The 25,162-nt window shown below is 51.3% G+C and overlaps 1 protein-coding gene across 1 annotated transcript in view; it reads left to right on the forward strand.

The window, feature by feature from the left end:
• Nucleotides 1-25,162, forward strand: part of LOC137528239 (uncharacterized) — a 52,580-nt gene that overhangs the window by 11,718 nt on the left and 15,700 nt on the right. The window lies entirely within an intron of this gene.

The following is a 25,162-nucleotide window of genomic DNA, read 5'->3' on the forward strand; positions in this document are numbered from 1 at the left end:
CCCTCTAGGCGTGGACTCCGGACACGATCCACCTGGCCTGTCAGGATGCAATCTATGAAACTGCTCCCTGAGTCCTTCTGCATGCATGCGACAAGCAGGTACCCAAGACCTCTCCTCTGCACTATACCCTTTCCAGTGGACTAGGTACTGTATGGAGTTACGCACCACCCGAGAATCCAAGATCTGCTCTATCTCGTAATCTGGTTCTCCATCAATCACCACGTGGGGGGGCTTTGGGGGGGGTGGAATCCACATGCACAGCAGGTTTCAAGAGGGACACATGAAACATTCTACCACCCCTGAAACTGGGTGGGAGCGAGACAACATAGGTAACCTTGTTGACCCTTTTGGACACAAGGTATGGCCCTATAAATTTGGGACCCAGTTTAGCAGAAGGTTGCTTTAAGGCCAAATGTCGAGTAGAAACCCACACTAAATCTCCTGGAACAAAATTCCATTCCATAGAACGTTTCTTATCTGCCTGTCTTTTCTGGATAGCAAAAGCCTTTTTTAAGTTCCCTTTGACTTTCCCCAGATCTCCTTTAATGTCCCTTGCCAGTCCTCCAAGGCCGGGAAAGGTGAAGACACCACCGGCAGAGGAGAGAATTTCGGTGATCTCCCCGTTACCACCTGAAAAGGGGAGAATTCCGAGGAATTACATTTCAAATTATTATGGACAAATTCTGCAAAAGGCAAGAATTTGACCCAATCCATCTGAGCATCAGCTACGTAACACCTAAGGAACTGCTCTAAAGACTGGTTGACCCTTTCGGTCTGCCCGTTAGTCTGTGGGTGATAGCCGGAGGAAAACGATAGATTCATTCCCATATGATGACAGAAGGCCCTCCAAAACCTGGACACGAACTGGACTCCCCTATCTGACACCACATTTTCCGGAATTCCATGCAGTCTGAAAATGTGATGGATAAAGAGCTCTGCCAGCTCCTGTGCAGTGGGGAGTCCGTCCAAGGGAATAAAATAGGCCATCTTGCTGAACCTATCGACTACCACCCATATGACTGTTTTACCTTCTGATCTAGGCAGTTCGCCCACAAAGTCCATGGACACATGAGTCCATGGCTGCTCAGGCACCGGAAGTGACTGTAAGGTACCCACAGGAGCCTGTCTTGACGACTTACTCCTAGCACATACAGAGCAATTACCGATAAATTCCTTACAATCTGACACCATCGAGGGCCACCAGACACAACGGTCCAACAACTCCTGGGTGCGAGCAATCCCTGGGTGACTAGCATTTTTATGGGTATGGAAGGCATGAAGAATCTTAAATCTGAACTGTAATGGTACAAATAGAACCCCCTCTGGTTTCCCTTCAGGGACCTCTTGTTGGAATGGGCTCAACGTATGTACCCAATCCACCCAGGTATCTATTTCAGGGGGTTCAGAGGACGACTCAGAAGTCCCCTCCACTTGAATCTCGGTGGCGGCTATGGTAACTTTCTCCAAACAATGATGATGACAATAAGGAGACCAGCTCAACAACTGTCTGGAACTCCAGTCAATCTGAGGAGAATGTTTTTTAAGCCACAACATACCCAGAATGATGGTAGAGGTGGACATCTTGAGTACCAGAAACTGTATTTGTTCCTTATGTAAGACCCCTAGTTGGCATAATAATACAGGAGTCTGGGTGATGGACTGCTTAATCAGTAATGGGGAATCATCCACTGCTGTAATCTGCACCTGTCGTCCCACAGAAGTTAAAGGAAAACCGAATTTGATAGCAAAATCATAAGCCATAACATTCACAGCTGAACCCGAGTCTATAAAAGCCTGGGTGGAGTGAACCTGCCATACACAATAGATTAGGTATTGCACACCTATGATGGAAATAAGCACAAATATCTCAAATAACAACGGGGTGCTGTGTCAATAATAGACACCAATTAACAAACAAAAAGACACGCACACCAAGCCAATTTAAATGCTTAGAAAAAGTGTATTGATAATCAATGTATTAAGAATATCATAAGCTGGTATGAAATCTCAGTACCAATAAGAAAGTGCATACAAAAATGTTTACATACAGTACATAACATACATAGAATACATGAAGTAACCCACTATTAGCTAGAGAGATGTGTAAGCAGCAATCATGTAACCAGTAAGGACACAGTCCAAAACACAGCTATAGCTTATATCATCCAGCAAACATGGGTCCCAAGGAGGATCAAGTCCCCTATAGTAAAGTCCAGGGACAGAGTCCCAATCTGTTAATGCGCATAAAACAGTTCAACAAGCAGTGTGAGATGAGGTGCTGTCACCCTCCACTTGTTTACCCAGACATCGGCGTTTCGGAATTAGATTCCTTCCTCAATGGGTGCAGAGCGGGATAAGTGACCACAGCAGAGCAGGTGAGAGGCAGCTGTACTAGCTGCAACAACAGTAGTATAAATAACAGGTCTTTACCAGAGGAGCTGGTAAAGTACTAATAACAGGAGTGACAACAAAGTTTGGCTAAACCTTACCAGAGGAGCTGGTAAGGTACTATAAGTCACAGGAGCTGTATAACTTAAACTAAACCTCACCAGAGGAGCTGGTGGGTATTTAATCAAAAGAGCACCTCACCAATGGCAAGGGCCCACTGGTGAGTAGAGAGGTCAGACAGGCAAGGTTGGCAACTGAGAGGCAAATACAGTACAAAAACGTGAGGCAGAAGAATAGTGAGTAATCAGGCAGAGGTTCAGCAACTAAGGTCAGATAGGCAGAAGTACAGAATCGATGAGCAATAGCAAGGTCAGAGTACAGCCAGAATCATACACAGGTAATCAGTAATACAATATACAATAGTCCTAGTCTTGTGTGAAATCCCTGGTTTCCTCCCAGATCAAAGCACACCGGATACTAGTCTAAGGTCTGAGCGCTAACACGAGTGTATTCGCAACAGCAGACAAGTTGCCAATGACCAGTGAAGGCTTAAGAAGCCGAGGAGAGCTCACAGCCGCGCCCCTTCAGTGTGCCAGCCACAGGATGACCGGCAAGTCAGCTGACGCGTCTTCTTCCAGCATAAAGATCCTGTCTCCACGCGCGTCCGCGCGATACAGCGACCCTATGAGCATGAGACAGTAACGAACCCGGCGTGCTAGACGCCGATGGAACGGATGAGGCCTGAAAACAGGGAACAAAGGCGGCTGCGGGTATACCCTGCGTGTCCGCAGCCGCCATAGTTGCAGATGTTACAGTAGATAGGTGCACTGAACAGCGAAAAAGTGCAGCGATTGGGATTACAAATGTGCAGCTGCCTGTCACACACACACACAGGTACAGTGAACAGATGCAATGACTGGTGGTATTAACAATACGTGCACTCACGTAGGTAGGTAGGTAGGTAGGTGCACTGAACAGTGAACAGGTGCAGTGATTGGGATTACAAATGTGCAGCTGCCTGTCACACACACAGGTAGTCACTGAATGTGCTGGGCCTGACAGTGGCACAGTAGAAATTCCCACCAGGGGGCCAAAGGCCAGCTGCGACTAACTGACAGGGCTGTATATAATGCAAGTGGGTCACAAAAAAAAAAAAATAGATCACCACAACAAGATTAGCTCTCAAAAAAGTTGTTGAGGAGTGCTTTTTAGCAATAAGAATCAGCAAGGAGCAAGCTAACAAACCTACAAGAGCCTAACTATGCTTTCCCTAATGTCTGCAGCAGACCTCTCCCTTCACTGCAGGCACACGAGTGAGTGAAATGCCTGACGCTGCCTGCCTTTTATAAGGGGGGGTGGGGCTCCAGGAGGGAGTGTAGCCTGATTGGCTACAATGTGCCTGCTGACTGATGTAGAGGGTCAAAGTTGACCCTAAGGATGTAGTATAGGGGCGGACCGAACTTCCGAAAAAGTTTGCGGTTCTCCGCGATCACGAACCATCGAAGTTCGCCGGTTCCCATTTACCGGCGAACCGTTCGGGCCATCTCTAACTATGGCTGCATAGCATGCGCAGGCAATTATAACACTCTCTGCACTCATTAAGCTGCGCTGCTGTGGCAATGCAGCTTTGTGAATCAAGGCCTAGATTAGCTGCATGCTTGTTTCAGGTGTGTGACTCAGACAATACTGATGCTGGAAAAATCAACAGGTGTCCAGGCAACTGGTATTTTTTAAAAGGATATCAATATGGCAGCTTCCCTATCACTCTCACCTTGGATTCCCTTTAACCTTCCTGGCCGCCCCGCCCCCCTGCGCAGCCTGGCCTATCGTCATCCCGCGACGTCATCCCGCCCCGTCGCCATGGCCGCGCCCCCCCCTAGACCCCTTGCGCAGCCTGGCCTATGGTCATCCCACGACGGCGACGTCATCCCGCCCCGTCGCCATGGCGACGGGGGAAGCCCTTCAGGAAATCCCGTTCTTTGAACGGGATTTCCTGATCGCCTATCGCCGGAGGCGATCGAACGGGCTAGGGGGATGCCGCTGAGCAGTGGGTATCATGTAGCGAGCCCTCGGCTCGCTACATGATTTAAAAAAAAAAAATTACAAAAAAACGTCTGCGCTGCCCCTGACGGTTTTTAATAGACCGCCAGGAGGGTTAAAGAAAACTTGAGATAAATAAAACATAAGGATGTATGCACACCTGAGGCTTCCTTCAGACCCCTGGCACTCAAGATATGGAGAGACTACCTCCACCTGCTTAATTGCAATCCTCCTGATCCCCACAGTGAAGTCCGCTTTCCAGTCGTGGGCCACTGGGCATGCACGGTCCGGGCTGGGCACACTACTTGATTGCTGCGCAAGCGCAATTACAGAGTTTGTGAAGGGCGCATGCATACAACACTCATGGCCAAGGAAGTGAGATTGGGGGCGCGCACTGCTGGGGAATTTACCAGGCAACACTGCAGAAGAGCGGAGGGATCTGGGAGGACAGCGATCAAGCAAATGGACTACATGGGGGTAGATGAAACCCCAGGTAAGTATAAATTTTTACGTTCTGTTCATCTCAGGTTCTCTTTATGTACTGCAGAAGATATCAGCACTACATGCACAATAACAATATTATAGTGTTGGAGAGTATTGTTTAGAATAACTTGCAAGCATCTGTCTGAACTCACGGATGTTGCTATGATGACAGATTTTGAGGCTTGGAGCCCTTTAAAGGCAACCTAAACTGAGAAGTATATGGATTTTTCCTTTTAAAATAATACCAGTTGCCTGACTCTTCTGCTGACCCTATGTCTCTAATACTTTTAACCACAGACCCTCAACAAGCATGCAGAACAGGTGCTTGGACTGAAGTCAGACTGGATTAGCTGCATGCTTGTTTCAAGTGTGTGATTCATCCACTAATGCAGCCAAAGACATCAGCAGGACTGCCAGGCAACTGGTATTGTGTAAAAGGAAACATCCATTTCCTACCATGGCTGCAGCAGCTCAAAACCCACCAATCAGGTTCCGTTCTCTCCAGGAAAATGACATTTCTGAGCTAAACGTTTTGCATGTAGTAATGAAATAATGACCACTTAGAGTTATGACACATTACACATGATGAGACATGCTTTAAAGGGAACCAGAGAGGAACAGGGGGAGGGGGGGGGGGGGGTGAAAAAAGAAAAAGATTTTATACATACCTGGGGCTTCTTCCAGCCCCACACCTGCAGCCAGAGGTAGTGACAGGAGAGGAGTGACAGCACAGCTGCAACCAGAGGTAGTGAGAGGAGAGGAGTGACAGCACACCTTCAGCCAGAAGTAGTGACAGGAGAGGAGTGACAGCACAGCTGCAGCCATAGGTAGTAGCAGGAGAGGAGTGAAGGCACAGCTGTAGCCAGAGGTAGTGACAGGAGAGGAGTGACAGCACAGCTGCTGCCATAGGTAGTGACAGGAGAGGAGTGACAGCACAGCTGCAGCCAGAGGTAGTGACAGGAGAGGAGTGACAGCACACCTGCAGCCAGAGGTAGTGACAGGAGAGGAGTGACAGCACACCTTCAGCCAGAGGTAGTGACAGGAGAGGAGTGACTGCTCACCTGCAGCCAGAGGTAGTGACAGGAGAGGAGTGACAGCACAGCTGCAGCCACAGGTAGTGACAGGAGAGGAGTGACAGCACAGCTGCAGCCAGAGGTAGTGACAGGAGAGGAGTGACAGCACACCTGCAGCCAGAGGTAGTGACAGGAGAGGAGTGACAGCACACCTTCAGCCAGAGGTAGTGACAGGAGAGGAGTGACTGCTCACCTGCAGCCAGAGGTAGTGACAGGAGAGGAGTGACAGCACAGCTGCAGCCAGAGGTAGTGACAGGAGAGGCGTGATGGCACAGCTGCAGCCAGAGGTAGTGACAGTAGAGGAGTGACAGCACACCTGCAGCCAGAGGTAGTGACAGGAGAGGAGTGACAGCACACCTTCAGCCAGAGCTAGTGACAGGAGAGGCGTGATGGCACAGCTGCAGCCAGAGGTAGTGACAGTAGAGGAGTGACAGCACACCTGCAGCCAGAGGTAGTGACAGGAGAGGAGTGACAGCACACCTGCAGCCAGAGGTAGTGACAGGAGAGGAGTGACAGCACAGCTGCAGCCAGAGGTAGTGAGAGGAGAGGAGTGACAGCACACCTTCAGCCAGAGGTAGTGACAGGAGAGGAGTGGCAGCACACCTGCAGCCAGAGGTAGTGACAGGAGAGGAGTGACAGCACAGCTGCAGCTAGAGGTAGTGAGAGGAGAGGAGTGACAGCACACCTTCAGCCAAAGGTAGTGACAGGAGAGGAATGACAGCACACCTGCAGCCAGAGGTAGTGAGAGGAGTGACAGCACACCTGCAGCCAGAGGTAGTGACAGGAGAGGAGTGACAGCACAGCTGCAGCCAGAGGTAGTGAGAGGAGAGGAGTGACAGCACACCTTCAGCCAAAGGTAGTGACAGGAGAGGAGTGACAGCACACCTGCAGCCAGAGGTAGTGAGAGGAGAGGAGTGACAGCACACCTGCAGCCAGAGGTAGTGACAGGAGAGGAGTGACAGCACAGCTGCAGCCAGAGGTAGTGAGAGGAGAGGAGTGACAGCACACCTTCAGCCAGAGGTAGTGAGAGGAGAGGAGTGACGGCACACCTGCAGCCAGAGGTAGTGACAGGAGAGGAGTGACAGCACAGCTGCAGCCAGAGGTAGTGACAGGAGAGGAGTGACACCACAGCAGCAGCCAGAGGTAGTGAGGAGAGGCGTGACAGCACAGCTGCAGCCAGAGGTAGTGACAGAAGAGGCGTGATGGCACAGCTGCAGCCAGAGGTAGTGACAGTAGAGGAGTGACAGCAGTGACAGCACACCTCCTGCCAGAGGTAGTGAGAGTAGAGGAGTGACAGCACAGCTGCAGCCAGAGGTAGTGAGAGTAGAGGAGTGAAAGCACACCTTCAGCCAGAGGTAGTGACAGGAGAGGAGTGACAGCACACCTTCAGCCAAAGCTAGTGACAGGAGAGGCGTGATGGCACAGCTGCAGCCAGAGGTAGTGACAGTAGAGGAGTGACAGCACACCTGCAGCCAGAGGTAGTGACAGGAGAGGAGTGACAGCACACCTGCAGCCAGAGGTAGTGACAGGAGAGGAGTGACAGCACAGCTGCAGCCAGAGGTAGTGAGAGGAGAGGAGTGACAGCACACCTTCAGCCAGAGGTAGTGACAGGAGAGGCAGCACACCTGCAGCCAGAGGTAGTGACAGGAGAGGAGTGACAGCACAGCTGCAGCCAGAGGTAGTGAGAGGAGAGGAGTGACAGCACACCTGCAGCCAAAGGTAGTGACAGGAGAGGAGTGACAGCACACCTGCAGCCAGAGGTAGTGAGAGGAGAGGAGTGACAGCACACCTGCAGCCAGAGGTAGTGACAGGAGAGGAGTGACAGCACACCTGCAGCCAGAGGTAGTGACAGGAGAGGAGTGACAGCACACCTGCAGCCAGAGGTAGTGACAGGAGAGGAGTGGCAGCACAGCTGCAGCCAGAGGTAGTGAGAGGAGAGGAGTGACGGCACACCTGCAGCCAGAGGTAGTGACAGGAGAGGAGTGACAGCACAGCTGCAGCCAGAGGTAGTGACAGGAGAGGAGTGACAGCACAGCAGCAGCCAGAGGTAGTGAGGAGAGGCGTGACAGCACAGCTGCAGCCAGAGGTAGTGACAGAAGAGGCGTGATGGCACAGCTGCAGCCAGAGGTAGTGACAGTAGAGGAGTGACAGCAGTGACAGCACACCTGCAGCCAGAGGTAGCGACAGGAGAGGAGTGACAGCACAGCTGCAGCCAGAGGTAGTGAGAGTAGAGGAGTGAAAGCACACCTTCAGCCAGAGGTAGTGACAGGAGAGGAGTGATGGCACACCTGCAGCCAGACGTAGTGACAGGAGAGGAGTGATGGAACAGCTGCAGCCAGAGGTAGTGACAGGAGAGGAGTGACACCACACCTGCAGCCAGAGGTAGTGACAGGAGAGGAGTAACGGCACAGCTGCAGCCAGAGGTAGTGAGAGGAGAGGAGTGACACCACACCTGCAGCCAGAGGTACTGACAGGAGAGGAGTGACGGCACAGCTGCAGCCAGAAGTAGTGACAGGAGAGGAGTGACGGCACAGCTGCAGCCAGAGGTAGTAACAGGAGAAGAGTGATAGCACAGCAACAGCCAGAGGTAGTGACAGGAGAGGAGTGACAGCACAGCTGCAGCCATAGGTAGTGACAGGAGAGGAGTGACGGCACAGCTGTAGCCAGAGGTAGTGACAGGAGAGGAGTGACAGCACAGCTGCTGCCATAGGTAGTGACAGGAGAGGAGTGACAGCACAGCTGCAGCCAGAGGTAGTGACAGGAGAGGAGTGACAGCACATTTGCAGCCAGAGGTAGTGACAGGAGAGGAGTGACTGCTCACCTGCAGCCAGAGGTAGTGACAGGAGAGGAGTGACAGCACAGCTGCAGCCACAGGTAGTGACAGGAGAGGAGTATCAGCACAGCTGCAGCCAGAGGTAGTGACAGGAGAGGAGTGACAGCACACCTGCAGCCAGAGGTAGTGACAGGAGAGGAGTGACAGCACACCTTCAGCCAGAGCTAGTGACAGGAGAGGCGTGATGGCACAGCTGCAGCCAGAGGTAGTGACAGTAGAGGAGTGACAGCACACCTGCAGCCAGAGGTAGTGACAGGAGAGGAGTGACAGCACACCTGCAGCCAGAGGTAGTGACAGGAGAGGAGTGACAGCACAGCTGCAGCCAGAGGTAGTGACAGGAGAGGAGCGACAGCACAGCAGCAGCCAGAGGTAGTGAGGAGAGGCGTGACAGCACAGCTGCAGCCAGAGGTAGTGACAGAAGAGGCGTGATGGCACAGCTGCAGCCAGAGGTAGTGACAGTAGAGGAGTGACAGCAGTGACAGCACACCTGCAGCCAGAGGTAGTGAGAGTAGAGGAGTGACAGCACAGCTGCAGCCAGAGGTAGTGAGAGTAGAGGAGTGAAAGCACACCTTCAGCCAGAGGTAGTGACAGGAGAGGAGTGACAGCACACCTTCAGCCAAAGCTAGTGACAGGAGAGGCGTGATGGCACAGCTGCAGCCAGAGGTAGTGACAGTAGAGGAGTGACAGCACACCTGCAGCCAGAGGTAGTGACAGGAGAGGAGTGACAGCACACCTGCAGCCAGAGGTAGTGACAGGAGAGGAGTGACAGCACAGCTGCATCCAGAGGTAGTGAGAGGAGAGGAGTGACAGCACACCTTCAGCCAGAGGTAGTGACAGGAGAGGCAGCACACCTGCAGCCAGAGGTAGTGACAGGAGAGGAGTGACAGCACAGCTGCAGCCAGAGGTAGTGAGAGGAGAGGAGTGACAGCACACCTTCAGCCAAAGGTAGTGACAGGAGAGGAGTGACAGCACACCTGCAGCCAGAGGTAGTGAGAGGAGAGGAGTGACAGCACACCTGCAGCCAGAGGTAGTGACAGGAGAGGAGTGACAGCACAGCTGCAGCCCGAGGTAGTGACAGGAGAGGAGTGACAGCACACCTGCAGCCAGAGGTAGTGACAGGAGAGGAGTGGCAGCACAGCTGCAGCCAGAGGTAGTGAGAGGAGAGGAGTGACGGCACACCTGCAGCCAGAGGTAGTGACAGGAGAGGAGTGACAGCACAGCTGCAGCCAGAGGTAGTGACAGGAGAGGAGTGACAGCACAGCAGCAGCCAGAGGTAGTGAGGAGAGGCGTGACAGCACAGCTGCAGCCAGAGGTAGTGACAGAAGAGGCGTGATGGCACAGCTGCAGCCAGAGGTAGTGACAGTAGAGGAGTGACAGCACAGCTGCAGCCAGAGGTAGTAACAGGAGAAGAGTGATAGCACAGCAACAGCCAGAGGTAGTGACAGGAGAGGAGTGACAGCACAGCTGCAGCCATAGGTAGTGACAGGAGAGGAGTGACGGCACAGCTGTAGCCAGAGGTAGTGACAGGAGAGGAGTGACAGCACAGCTGCTGCCATAGGTAGTGACAGGAGAGGAGTGACAGCACAGCTGCAGCCAGAGGTAGTGACAGGAGAGGAGTGACAGCACATCTGCAGCCAGAGGTAGTGACAGGAGAGGAGTGACAGCACACCTTCAGCCAGAGGTAGTGACAGGAGAGGAGTGACTGCTCACCTGCAGCCAGAGGTAGTGACAGGAGAGGAGTGACAGCACAGCTGCAGCCACAGGTAGTGACAGGAGAGGAGTATCAGCACAGCTGCAGCCAGAGGTAGTGACAGGAGAGGAGTGACAGCACACCTGCAGCCAGAGGTAGTGACAGGAGAGGAGTGACAGCACACCTTCAGCCAGAGCTAGTGACAGGAGAGGCGTGATGGCACAGCTGCAGCCAGAGGTAGTGACAGTAGAGGAGTGACAGCACACCTGCAGCCAGAGGTAGTGACAGGAGAGGAGTGACAGCACACCTGCAGCCAGAGGTAGTGACAGGAGAGGAGTGACAGCACAGCTGCAGCCAGAGGTAGTGACAGGAGAGGAGCGACAGCACAGCAGCAGCCAGAGGTAGTGAGGAGAGGCGTGACAGCACAGCTGCAGCCAGAGGTAGTGACAGAAGAGGCGTGATGGCACAGCTGCAGCCAGAGGTAGTGACAGTAGAGGAGTGACAGCAGTGACAGCACACCTGCAGCCAGAGGTAGTGAGAGTAGAGGAGTGACAGCACAGCTGCAGCCAGAGGTAGTGAGAGTAGAGGAGTGAAAGCACACCTTCAGCCAGAGGTAGTGACAGGAGAGGAGTGACAGCACACCTTCAGCCAAAGCTAGTGACAGGAGAGGCGTGATGGCACAGCTGGAGCCAGAGGTAGTGACAGTAGAGGAGTGACAGCACACCTGCAGCCAGAGGTAGTGACAGGAGAGGAGTGACAGCACACCTGCAGCCAGAGGCAGGGGCGTAGCAATAGGGGGTGCAGCGGTAGCGACCGCATCGGGGCCCTTGGGCCAGAGGGGCCCCGAAGGGCCCTCCCTCAACTACAGTATTAGCTCTCTATTGGTCCTGTGCTCATAATAATCACTTCTATATATACATTGAGTAGTGGTAAACATTAACAAGCTCTTCCCCATCCCCTTCTTGCACCTCTGACACTGTAGTTGCCATTGGCAGGTTTTGGTGCGCCGTATCAATTGTTATGTATAGAGTGCCTGGGGGGCCCCATTGTAAAACTTGCATCGGGGCCCACAGCTCCTTAGCTACGCCACTGGCCAGAGGTAGTGACAGGAGAGGAGTGACAGCACAGCTGCAGCCAGAGGTAGTGAGAGGAGAGGAGTGACAGCACACCTTCAGCCAGAGGTAGTGACAGGAGAGGCAGCACACCTGCAGCCAGAGGTAGTGACAGGAGAGGAGTGACAGCACAGCTGCAGCCAGAGGTAGTGAGAGGAGAGGAGTGACAGCACACCTTCAGCCAAAGGTAGTGACAGGAGAGGAGTGACAGCACACCTGCAGCCAGAGGTAGTGAGAGGAGAGGAGTGACAGCACACCTGCAGCCAGAGGTAGTGACAGGAGAGGAGTGACAGCACAGCTGCAGCCAGAGGTAGTGACAGGAGAGGAGTGAAAGCACACCTGCAGCCAGAGGTAGTGACAGGAGAGGAGTGGCAGCACAGCTGCAGCCAGAGGTAGTGAGAGGAGAGGAGTGACGGCACACCTGCAGCCAGAGGTAGTGACAGGAGAGGAGTGACAGCACAGCTGCAGCCAGAGGTAGTGACAGGAGAGGAGTGACAGCACAGCAGCAGCCAGAGGTAGTGAGGAGAGGCGTGACAGCACAGCTGCAGCCAGAGGTAGTGACAGAAGAGGCGTGATGGCACAGCTGCAGCCAGAGGTAGTGACAGTAGAGGAGTGACAGCAGTGACAGCACACCTGCAGCCAGAGGTAGCGACAGGAGAGGAGTGACAGCACAGCTGCAGCCAGAGGTAGTGAGAGTAGAGCAGTGAAAGCACACCTTCAGCCAGAGGTAGTGACAGGAGAGGAGTGATGGCACACCTGCAGCCAGACGTAGTGACAGGAGAGGAGTGATGGAACAGCTACAGCCAGAGGTAGTGACAGGAGAGGAGTGACACCACACCTGCAGCCAGAGGTAGTGACAGGAGAGGAGTAACGGCACAGCTGCAGCCAGAGGTAGTGACAGGAGAGGAGTGACACCACACCTGCAGCCAGAGGTACTGACAGGAGAGGAGTGACGGCACAGCTGCAGCCAGAAGTAGTGACAGGAGAGGAGTGACGGCACAGCTGCAGCCAGAGGTAGTAACAGGAGAAGAGTGATAGCACAGCAACAGCCAGAGGTAGTGACAGGAGAGGAGTGACAGCACAGCTGCAGCCATAGGTAGTGACAGGAGAGGAGTGACGGCACAGCTGTAGCCAGAGGTAGTGACAGGAGAGGAGTGACACCACACCTGCAGCCAGAGGTACTGACAGGAGAGGAGTGACGGCACAGCTGCAGCCAGAAGTAGTGACAGGAGAGGAGTGACGGCACAGCTGCAGCCAGAGGTAGTAACAGGAGAAGAGTGATAGCACAGCAACAGCCAGAGGTAGTGACAGGAGAGGAGTGACAGCACAGCTGCAGCCATAGGTAGTGACAGGAGAGGAGTGACGGCACAGCTGTAGCCAGAGGTAGTGACAGGAGAGGAGTGACAGCACATCTGCAGCCAGAGGTAGTGACAGGAGAGGAGTGACAGCACACCTTCAGCCAGAGGTAGTGACAGGAGAGGAGTGACTGCTCACCTGCAGCCAGAGGTAGTGACAGGAGAGGAGTGACAGCACAGCTTCCGCCACAGGTAGTGACAGGAGAGGAGTATCAGCACAGCTGCAGCCAGAGGTAGTGACAGGAGAGGAGTGACAGCACACCTGCAGCCAGAGGTAGTGACAGGAGAGGAGTGACAGCACACCTTCAGCCAGAGGTAGTGACAGGAGAGGAGTGACTGCTCACCTGCAGCCAGAGGTAGTGACAGGAGAGGAGTGACAGCACAGCTGCAGCCAGAGGTAGTGACAGGAGAGGCGTGATGGCACAGCTGCAGCCAGAGGTAGTGACAGTAGAGGAGTGACAGCACACCTTCAGCCAGAGCTAGTGACAGGAGAGGCGTGATGGCACAGCTGCAGCCAGAGGTAGTGAGAGGAGAGGAGTGACAGCACACCTGCAGCCAGAGGTAGTGAGAGGAGAGGAGTGACAGCACACCTGCAGCCAGAGGTAGTGAGAGGAGAGGAGTGACAGCACACCTGCAGCCAGAGGTAGTGAGAGGAGAGGAGTGACAGCACACCTGCAGCCAGAGGTAGTGAGAGGAGAGGAGTGACAGCACACCTGCAGCCAGAGGTAGTGACAGGAGAGGAGTGACAGCACAGCTGCAGCCAGAGGTAGTGACAGGAGAGGAGTGACAGCTCACCTGCAGCCAGAGGTAGTGACAGGAGTGATGGCACAGCTGAAGCCAGAGGTAGTGACAGGAGAGGAGTGACAGCACACCTTCAGCCAGAGGTAGTGACAGGAGAGGAGTGACTGCTCACCTGCAGCCAGAGGTAGTGACAGGAGAGGAGTGATGGCTCAGCTGCAGCCAGAGGTAGTGACAGGAGAGGAGTGACGGCACAGCTGCAGCCAGAGGTAGTGACAGGAGAGGAGTGACTGCTCACCTGCAGCCAGAGGTAGTGACAGGAGAGGAGTGACAGCACACCTGCAGTCAGAGGTAGTGAGAGGAGAGGAGTGACAGCACACCTGCAGCCAGAGGTAGTGACAGGAGAGGAGTGACAGCACAGCTGCAGCCAGAGGTAGTGACAGGAGAGGAGTTACAGCACACCTTCAGCCAGAGCTAGTGACAGGAGAGGCGTGATGGCACAGCTGCAGCCAGAGGTAGTGACAGTAGAGGAGTGACAGCACACCTGCAGCCAGAGGTAGTGACAGGAGAGGAGTGACAGCACACCTGCAGCCAGAGGTAGTGACAGGAGAGGAGTGACAGCACAGCTGCAGCCAGAGGTAGTGAGAGGAGAGGAGTGACAGCACACCTTCAGCCAGAGGTAGTGACAGGAGAGGAGTGGCAGCACACCTGCAGCCAGAGGTAGTGACAGGAGAGGAGTGACAGCAAAGCTGCAGCTAGAGGTAGTGAGAGGAGAGGAGTGACAGCACACCTTCAGCCAAAGGTAGTGACAGGAGAGGAGTGACAGCACACCTGCAGCCAGAGGTAGTGAGAGGAGAGGAGTGACAGCACACCTGCAGCCAGAGGTAGTGACAGGAGAGGAGTGACAGCACAGCTGCAGCCAGAGGTAGTGACAGGAGAGGAGTGACAGCCCACCTGCAGCCAGAGGTAGTGACTGGAGAGGAGTGGCAGCACAGCTGCAGCCAGAGGTAGTGAGAGGAGAGGAGTGACGGCACACCTGCAGCCAGAGGTAGTGACAGGAGAGGAGTGACAGCACAGCTGCAGCCAGAGGTAGTGACAGAAGTGGCATGACAGCACACCTGCAGCCAGAGGTAGTGAGAGTAGAGGAGTGACAGCACAGCTGCAGCCAGAGGTAGTGAGAGTAGAGGAGTGAAAGCACACCTTCAGCCAGAGGTAGTGACAGGAGAGGAGTGACAGCACACCTTCAGCCAAAGCTAGTGACAGGAGAGGCGTGATGGCACAGCTGCAGCCAGAGGTAGTGACAGTAGAGGAGTGACAGCACACCTGCAGCCAGAGGTAGTGACAGGAGAGGAGTGACAGCACACCTGCAGCCAGAGGTAGTGACAGGAGAGGAGTGACAGCACAGCTGCAGCCAGAGGTAGTGAGAGGAGAGGAGTGACAGCACACCTTCAGCCAGAGGTAGTGACAGGAGAGGCAGCACACCTGCAGCCAGAGGTAGTGACAGGAGAGGAGTGACAGCACAGCTGCAGCCAGAGGTAGTGAGAGGAGAGGAGTGACAGCACACCTTCAGCCAAAGGTAGTGACAGGAGAGGAGTGACAGCACACCTGCAGCCAGAGGTAGTGAGAGGAGAGGAGTGACAGCACACCTGCAGCCAGAGGTAGTGACAGGAGAGGAGTGACAGCACAGCTGCAGCCAGAGGTAGTGACAGGAGAGGAGTGACAGCACACCTGCAGCCAGAGGTAGTGACAGGAGAGGAGTGACAGCACAGCTGCAGCCAGAGGTAGTGAGAGGAGAGGAGTGACGGCACACCTGCAGCCAGAAGTAGTGACAGGAGAGGAGTGACAGCACAGCTGCAGCCAGAGGTAGTGACAGTGTTGAGGAAACATCTGGTTCGGATGAAAATTGCTCCCACGACTCTTCCTGCCGCAAATATCCACCACTCTATGCACGGCACACTCCAGGTAGTAAGCGTAGGGGATCAAGTCGCTGATGGTGCCTTCAGTGCGACTCACCAGGTTGATCACCTCCTGAAATGGCTGCATGAGCCTGCATGCATTTCGCATCAGTGTCCAGTTGTTGGGCCACAACATCCCCATCTCCCCAGATTGTGTTCTTCTACTGTAATTGTACAGGTACTGGGTGACGGCTTGCTCCTGTTCTAGCAGGCAAGAGAACATGAGCAGGGTCGAATCACAGCAAGTCAGGCTCTTGCATATCAAGCGTCTCACCGGCAAGTTGTTTCTCCGCTGAATGTCCGCAAAGCATGCCATGGCCGTGTAAGACCACCTGAAATGCCCACACAACTTCCTGGCCTGCTTCAGGACGCCCTCTAAGCCTGGGTACTTTGACACAAATCTTTGAATGACCAGATTCAACACATGTGCCATGCAGGGTACATGTGTCAGCTTTCCCAAATTCAAAGCGGAAAGGAGATTGCTGCCATTGTCACACACCACGTTGCCGATCTCCAGCTGGTGCGGGGTCGGCCAGTGCTCCACCTATTTAAGAGCAGCCAGGAGAGCTGGTCCAGTGTGACTCTCCGCTTTAAGGCAAGACATGTCTAAGATGGCATGACACCGTCGTACCTGGCATGCAGCATAGGCTCTGGGGAGATGGGGCTGTGTAGTGGAAGAGGAGATGGCAGCACCACTAGAGTTGAACTGCCACTCAGCCAAGGAGGAGGAGGACGACGACAGCAAAGAGGATGTAGCAGGATGTATAGGAGGAGAAAGAGAGGAGGTGGCAAGAGGCCTGCCTGCAAGCCGTGGAGGTGTCACTAGTTGGTCTGCTGCGCAGCCACATACTCCCTGCTTGCCATCGTTCACCAGGTTAACCCAATGGGATGTGTACGTAATGTAGCGGCCCTGACCATGCTTGGCAGACCAGGCATCAGTGGTCAGATGGACCCTTGATCCAACGCTGTTCGCCAGAGATGACACCACTTGCCTCTCAACTTCACGGTACAGTTTGGGTATCACCTTTCTACAAAAATAAGTGCGGCCTGGTATCTTCACTACGGTGTCCCAATGGCCACAAATTTATGGAAAGCCTCAGAGTCCACCAGCTTGTATGGTAATAGCTGGCGAGCTAATAGTTCCGCCACGCCAGCCGTCAGATGGCGGGCAAGAAGGTGACTGGCAGAAATTGGCTTCTTCCGCTCAAAGATTTCATTCACGGACACCTGGCTGCTGTGGGCAGAGGAGCAGGAACCGCTCAAGGGCAGAGGCGGAGTGGAGGAGGGTGGCTATGAAGGTGCAAGGGAGAAAGCGGCTGAAGATGCTGCACCTGAAGGAGGAAGAGGAGAAGGAGGGTGGCTTTTCTTTTGTGTGGTTTTTCTCAGGTGTTCTTCCCATTGCTGTTTGTGCCTTTTCTCCAGGTTCCTTCGTAAGGCACTTGTCCCTATGTGAGTGTTGGCCTTTCCACAGCTCAATTTTTGGAGACAGAGAGAAAAGATGGCTTTACTCCGATCTGAGGCAGACACACTAAACAATTTCCACACTGCTGAGCCCCCCTGGGGTGATGGCACTATGGTGGCGATACATGGCGCCGGATACTGCCACCAGCTGTTTCTGAGGACGAGCTCCCCCTTCTGCTTTCAGGACTCATCTCCTCCTACTCCTCTCTGACTCCCCCTCCGAACTGTCCCCCTGTTCATCTCTTCTATTGGGAACATACGTGGCATCTAATCGTCATCATAATCATCCTGACCAGCTTCGCTTTCCTCAGACACCTCCAAAAATGCACCAACAGCAGCTACTTCATCATCATCATCCTCCTCCATTACGTCCATATTGTCGCCTAACTCACACATACGAGGTGGTGTAACTTGCTTAGCGACTTCATATTGTTGTAGCAGTAGTGGCTGTGAATCAGTGATTTCACCACCAAATAACTCCTGCGAAGTGTCAGATGCAGCGGATGTGGTGCTTGTAGTAGCGCTGGTGGCTGCGGAAGATGAGGTGTTCTGTGTTAAATAGTCAACCACGTCCTGACAATTTTGGGAGGTGATGGGACATGCCTTCTTCTGAGCACTGTACTTTGGGCCAGGGCCGCACAAAATCACATCAACACGACCACGCACACACCTGCCAGGGGGCCTTCCTCTAGGTCTGCCGCTACCTCTTCCGCCACCTGGTTTGTCTGTTTTGTCCATATCGGGGGGGGAGGGGGGTGTCCCAACAGCTAGGTAGGTATATGCAGTAATGGGTATTACAATGTGCAGCTGCCTATCACACACACAGGTACAGTAGTCACTGAATGTGCTGGGCCTGGGCTGGCAGTGGCACTGCACACAGTATGAATTACAAAAGCTGTCGCCGCAACACAAGTGCAGTAATAATGGGTATTACACAATGTGCAGCTGATACAGTTAGTCACTGAATGTGCTGGGCCTGGCTGGCAGTGACACTGCACACAGTTCACAGTGCACACGTTAGGTTACATTGTAACGCAGCACGTTTAAACAAAGTGCTGCATGCTGTGCGTTATACTGGGTTAAACAGCGTTAGACTGTGTGCACATGCTCAGTAATGTTGGAGGAGGAGGTCTCCCCTCCTCCTCCGCAGCCAGCCACATGGCTAATTAATATTCACTGCACTGTGGTGACTCATGGTGGAACTGTAGTGTTGTCCGGATCATGAACGAATCGTTCATTTGATCCGGATTTTTTTTGTGAGTTGAATCATCCGGATCATCACAATGAAAGATTCGGTTCACAGTGGATGTCTGTCTGGAAGAAACAGGAACATACATAATGTACAGTGCAGGGTAAGTCCTGTCCTGCTAGTCATTTCCCCAGTCTGCATTCCTAGTAAAATGATTCAAATGATTCGGTTCAAAGATCCGGATCTTTTCAATGATCCGATTCAAATGATCTGAATCTTTAAAAAGATCCGGACTTCCTATCACTAACTTGGAGCGGCTGCTTTGAGAGCTGCATAACGCAGCTCAATCTGACGTCCAACTTCAACACCACCATGCGTTGCATTAGGGGCATGTTATGCGACCTTAACGTCCCCTAAAACGCAACGTCTTGGTGTGAAAGTAGCCTACAGGCATGTAAGTGAAAGCTTCTCTCATGTAGGACCCTTGTCAGATTATAGCGTAACCCTCACTGATAAGGAATTACAGCCATAAAACTCTTTCCTAGCAGAGAAGAGCTTCTGAGGTCAGGAGATAGATAAAAAGGTCAACTATTCCTATGTTTTAGCACTGGGACACTTAATAGATTGTCATTGAACAGAGTCAAGAAAAACATTAAGGGCCTATTTCCACTACACGCAGATTGGATGCAGAATGAATGCAGAAAAACTGACTCCAATGAATGCCTATGGGAAAATCTGCATCAAAAAATCGTGTTTAGTGGAAACAGGCCCATAGGCATCCATTGGAGTCAGTTCTTCTGCATCTATTCTGCATCCAATCTGCGTGTAATAGAAACAGGCCCTAAGGCTTTGTTCACATCTAAAATCGCAATTGCTGAGGCCAGCGCTTTGCGATTTTGTGAGTGATTTTTGTTTCCCCGATGCCGGCGCTTATCTGTGCACTTCGATATTGTATAAAGCATTTTTCGAAGCACTTTTGCAGAGCGGTTCTGTTTGTTCACTTCCTGATGTCAGTCAAGAAGTTAACTCTTTCACCAGGAAATTAATAAATACAGTGTGTTTATTCATGAAAGTGCAAACACAATTGATGCATAAAGCGATTTTGTGAGCGTTTTGCGCTTTTCCTATACCTTCCATTATAGCAAAATCTCCCCAAAAATGGTGCAGGCAGCGCTTTGGTCAGCGGAAAGCAGACAAAACGAGCAGATATGGACAGTCCCATAAGGAATCATTGCACAATCGCTTTTACAGTGATTTTGAAATCGCTGGCGCTGAAAAAATAACTAAACGCCCTAGGTGTGAACAAGCCCTGAATCTACTTTGTAAATGTTTAGAGGGGTTATCTGTATGGTTTTTAAAAACTAGACGAATGCAACTGCGCCTTCATGGCTGCGCGCATCCTAGTTCATGCGCAGTACAAATGTTTTCATATTACGCCTGCGCATTATGCTCCCGGAGACGCGAACAGGAGCGAGGCCACGCGTGGCAGCGCACGCACAGTTGTATTCATCTAGTTAGATGAATAATTGGACCGTGACCGGCGGCGAGGAACTGAGGATCGTAGGAGGACGGCGCGGGACAGGACAGCTGCAGTGGGCCGGTAGAAGCCCCAGGTAAGTGTCACTTATTGTTTTTAAAAACAATCCACAGAACCCCTTTAAACATAAAATAAAACCATGGAATATCTTAACCTCCTTGCTGTTCTGATTCTTTACAGATTTTAGGGTCTAAAAAGAGGTGCAATTTTTTCTACTCTTTCAGACCCTAAAACCTGAAAAAAATCATTCTGGCAGGGAGATCTGCAGCAGAATAAAAGATTTACCTTCCTGGGCTCCAGCACTGCAGTTTTCACTTTGACCACAAGATGGCGGTAATATACATATAAACGAACGTCTCTGTATTTCTCTAATACAGAGAAGTTCATTTTAAATATTAGCCCCGCCCGCCCCCGATGACATCACGCCGCCTCCGCTGCTCCGATTGCCCGCCGTGTCCCCGGAAGAATAGCGGGGACATGGGGATCCCGGCGGCCAGAGAAAGACCCCACACTGCCGGGGAGAGAGGCTGGAGTCCCGTTGCGCAGCGCGATCGCGCGCGGGACTCAAAAGCTGAAGGTAAAGCGCTGCACTGCCTACCCCGACCTGAGCTCGGGATCACCGCTAACAGCTTCTTTTTTCTACCCCGAGCTCAGGTCGGGAAAACCGGCAAGGAGGTTAAAACAAATAGTTTATCTCAGTTTATTATAACTGAAAGGACAACTGATGAGCAAGGTCATGTCCATGTGTCACTATGGTTCACATGGACACAGTTTGAGGCCTGGTGCACACCAAAAACCGCTAGCAGATCCGCAAAACGCTAGCGGTTTTTGAAACACTTTTTCTTATTTTTATGAAGCGTTTCACCTAGCGTTTTGCGGTTTTTGGTAGCGTTTTTTGTGTAGTAGATTTCATATATTGTTACAGTAAAGCTGTTACTGAACAGCTTCTGTAACAAAAACGCCTGCAAAACCGCTCTGAACTGGCGTTTTTCAGAGTGGTTTGCGTTTTTACTATACTTTACATTGGAGGCAGAAACGCTTCCGTAATCAAAAAAATGCCTCAGCCCGGGAGTATGCGTTTCAGCAATACGCCTCCCGCTCTGGTGTGAACCACCCCATTGAAATACATTACCCTAGCGTATCCACAGCCGCAAGCTGTTGTAAAAACGCAAGAAAACCCGCTCGGTGTGCACCAGCCCTAACAGTGTGCTGGCCAGGAAGCTGTTATGGGGTAATGGCCATTTTTAAAATGGAGGTCGGAGAATTCCATTGATCACAGTGGACAAACAGTACGCAGGAGAAGAAAAAGGGATTAATGAGTAGACTATACGGAGGTATATATGATGTGTGTATGTTTATTTTGACTTTTAATTTTCAGTTTAGGTTTGATTTAAGTAGTGATGAGCATAATGACCTAATTACGATTACGTGAAATTTCACGTAATTCGCAAAATTGCGATTATGGCCTTAATCTAAATTTTGCGAATTTCCCGAAATTACGTGAAATTTTGTGTTTATGGGGAATTTCGTAATTACGATCTTTTTCATAATTACAATGTTTACGTAACACAAAAAAAAATCAGAATTTCGTGTTTAACACGCAAATTCGACCTTTCTCAAAATTGTGTTCCACTCCAGAGGCTCCTGTCCTGATACATTTAAAGTGACAGCACTTGCAGGTACCTTTGCATTATCAGATATTGCAAGGCCCAAAACCAAGAGTTTCAGCATGCATGACCACTAAGTGCATCTTGACAAAGAGCACCTGTCTTAGAAGAGGCTGCAAGTAAAGTCTCCTGATACAGTTAAAGCAACAGCATGTGCAGGGACTTTTGCATTATCAGATATTGCAAGGCCCAAAACAAAGTGTCTCCGCATGACTGCTAAGTGCACCATGACAAAGAGCACCTGTCTTAGGCCTAGTGCACACCAAGTGGATTTGGGAGCATTTTCAAAAATGCTACCGCTTCAGAAAACGCTTGGCTAATGTATCTCAATGGGATGGTGCACACCAGCGGTTTGAGGGTTTTAGCAAACTGCCACGGCTCCTGCAGCATTTAGCAAACTGCCACGGCTCCTGCAGCATTTTTGCGGTTTGCAGAAGTGTTCCTGCCTCAATGTAAAGTAAAGGAAAAGCTCAAACCGCTCTGAAAAACGCTAGATCAGAGCGGTTTTCCAGGCGTTTTTGTTACAGTAGCTGTTCAGTAACAGCTTTACTGTAACAATACATGACATCTGCTACACAAAAACGTTCCAAAAAATGCTAGGCTTGTTTAGAAAACCTCTCTAAACATGCCTAGGAATCCAGGGCTGTGGAGTCGGTCCAAAAATCCACCGACTCCGACTCCTCAGTTTAGGATTCCACCGACTCCGACTCCTCGACTCCGACTCCTCTAATTTGCATATTACAATTTTGTTGATTAAAAGTATGTAACATGAAATTCGTCTCTTAACTGCCAAAGCTTAGGAATTTTACAAGACAACTGAAGTGAGAGGGATATGTAGATTACTATATTTATTCCCTTTAGACTAAAACTAGTCCTTGGTAAGAGTACTTGTAAAAGGTACAAACCGGAACAAAGAACATCTATCAGGCCCTAGACAATGTAAGTGTGGGTACATGTAAGAGTGATGTGCAGGTACTCTGCAGGGGAATAAGGAGATTGTAAACAGACAACACCTCTGTGTTCAATGTGCATAGCATTCTCAGTGGATTCCCTGCAGCTCTGTGGGGAGTTCATATGTAGAGTATAGTACTACTGTGTAACAAAGTAAACCAGAGACAGATGAAATTAAAGTTTTATACATACCTGGGGCTTCCTCCAGCTGCCTTCAGGATAATCAGTCCCTCGTTGTCCTCCTCCACCACCTGGATCTTCTGCTATGAGTCCAGGTACTTGAGCCAGTCGGGCGTAGTGCGCATGCACACACTCCGCCGCCAGGAGCATACTACACCTGTGCAGCACTATTGCGCAGGTGCAGAATGTTCCTGGCTGTGGGAGAGGCATGCGGCCGGACAGCGCTGACTGGCTGGATTACCAGGACTCATAGCAGAAGATCCGGGTGGTGGAGGACAGCGAGGGACTGATTAGCCTGAAGGGGGCTGGAGGAAGCCCCAGGTATGTATAAAACTTTACTTTTCATCCGTCTCAGGTACCCTTTAATTTGTGGTCACCAAACCAAATTTTAACAACATATCAAATTATTTGATTTCATGAGCAAAGGGAGTGCATACATTTGCATAAATCAGCATCAATGCAGAATTATTTCCATCTCATTGACCATCTCTATTAGGGACACGGCTACACATCAGGCTTTATTCTTACAGCATAGATGTTATTTCGTATATATAAGAGATTCCTGTGTACACATCATATATACTGTACAGTCACAATCAGATATGTATATCTGACCTTAAAAATACGGGGACTGCTTTATTGAAGCAGCACAAAACTAATTTTGATTGGTTTATTTCATTTTTGTGGACTGAACACAGCTATTACTGTATATATACTGTATATATATATATATATATATATATATATATATATATATATATATATATATATACATTATTTTTAATGACTATTATATGAGAAATAGAACATTTTATCATATTTTCTATTTTAATTACAGTTACAAATTCATTAGGAGTCGGAGTCGGTGCATTTTTTCCCGACTCCAGGCACCCAAAATTGCCCGACTCCACCTCCACGACTCCGACTCCACAGCCCTGTAGGAATCTCTCTTATAATCTGCTTCAAAAACCTCTTGCGTTAGCAGATCTGTAGAGGTTTTTGGTGTGCACTGGGCCTTAGCAGTGGCTGCAGATAGAGCCTCCTGATACATTTAAAGCGACAGCATGTGAAGGGGCCTTTTTATTATCAGTAATTGCAATCAATGAGTGACTTTCCTGAGTTTAGTCATTGCCTAAATGTGCATAATTACTATTAGAAACAAAATTACGTTCATTTTCGTAACTAAAATAACTGTGTTTCTATAGAAAACATCTAATTACAAAATGTTGCGTTAAACACGAATTTGCGACACATGAAATTACATAACCAAAATTTCACTTACGGAATTCCGAATTACGGTTTGTATGGCAATCATGAAATTACGAATTCATGTCGTAGCAGCAAAATTTGCGTCTGTAATTAAGGAAACACGAAATTTCAAAAATTTCGGCTCAACACTAGCTTTAACCACTTGCCGACCGCCTTAAGCCGATGGGCGGCGGCAAGGGCTGGGCCCAAACGACCGCAATACGCCCATCGGCGGGGGCGGCTGCGGGAGTGGCTATGCGGCGATCGCGTCATTCGTGACGTGATCAGCCGCCGGGGACTGGCTCCGCCCACCGTTCGCTGTAACCCGCCGGCCGTTCGGAAGCGCCGGCGGGTTACTAGCACCCGGATCGCCGCTGCACGTATGTATAATAGGCTTTGTAATGTATACAAAGCCTATTATACTGGCTGCCTCCTGCCCTGGTGGTCCCAGTGTCCGAGGGACCACCAGGGCAGGCTGCAGCCACCCTAGTCTGCACCCAAGCACACTGATTTCCCCCCCCCCCCTGCCCCCTGATCGCCCACAGCACCCCTCAGACCCCTGTTTGCACCCAGTCACCCCCCTAATCACCCATCAATCACTCCCTGTCACTATCTGTCAACGCTATTTTTTTTTTTAGTCCCTAATCTGCCCCCTACTCCCTCCTGATCACCCCCCCACCCCTCAGATTCTCCCCAGACCCCCCCCCCCCCCCCGTGTACTGTATGCATCTATCCCCCCTGATCACCTGTCAATCACCTGTCAATCACCCATCAATCACCCGTCAATCACCCCCTGTCACTGCGACCCATCAATCAGCCCCTAACCTGCCCCTTGCGGGCAATCTGATCACCCACCCACACCAATAGATCGCCCGCAGATCCGACATCCGATCACCTCCCAAGTGCAGTGTTTACATCTCTTCTCTCCTCTTAACACCCACTAATTACCCATCAATCACCCATCAATCACCCCCTATCACCACCTGTCACTGTTACCCATCAGATTAGACCCTAATCTGCCCCTTGCGGGCACCCAATCACCCGCCCACACGCTCAGATTGCCCTCAGACCCCCCCTTATCAATTCGCCAGTGCAATATTTACATCTGTTATTCCCTGTAATAACCCACTGATCACCTGTCAATCACCCATCAATCACCCCCTGTCACTGCCACCCATCAATCACCCCCTGTCACTGCCACCCATCAATCAGCCCCTAACCTGCCCCTTGCGGGCAATCTGATCACCCACCCACACCAATAG

This window comes from Hyperolius riggenbachi, chromosome 8 (assembly GCF_040937935.1).
Source record: "Hyperolius riggenbachi isolate aHypRig1 chromosome 8, aHypRig1.pri, whole genome shotgun sequence".
NCBI lineage: Eukaryota > Metazoa > Chordata > Amphibia > Anura > Hyperoliidae > Hyperolius > Hyperolius riggenbachi.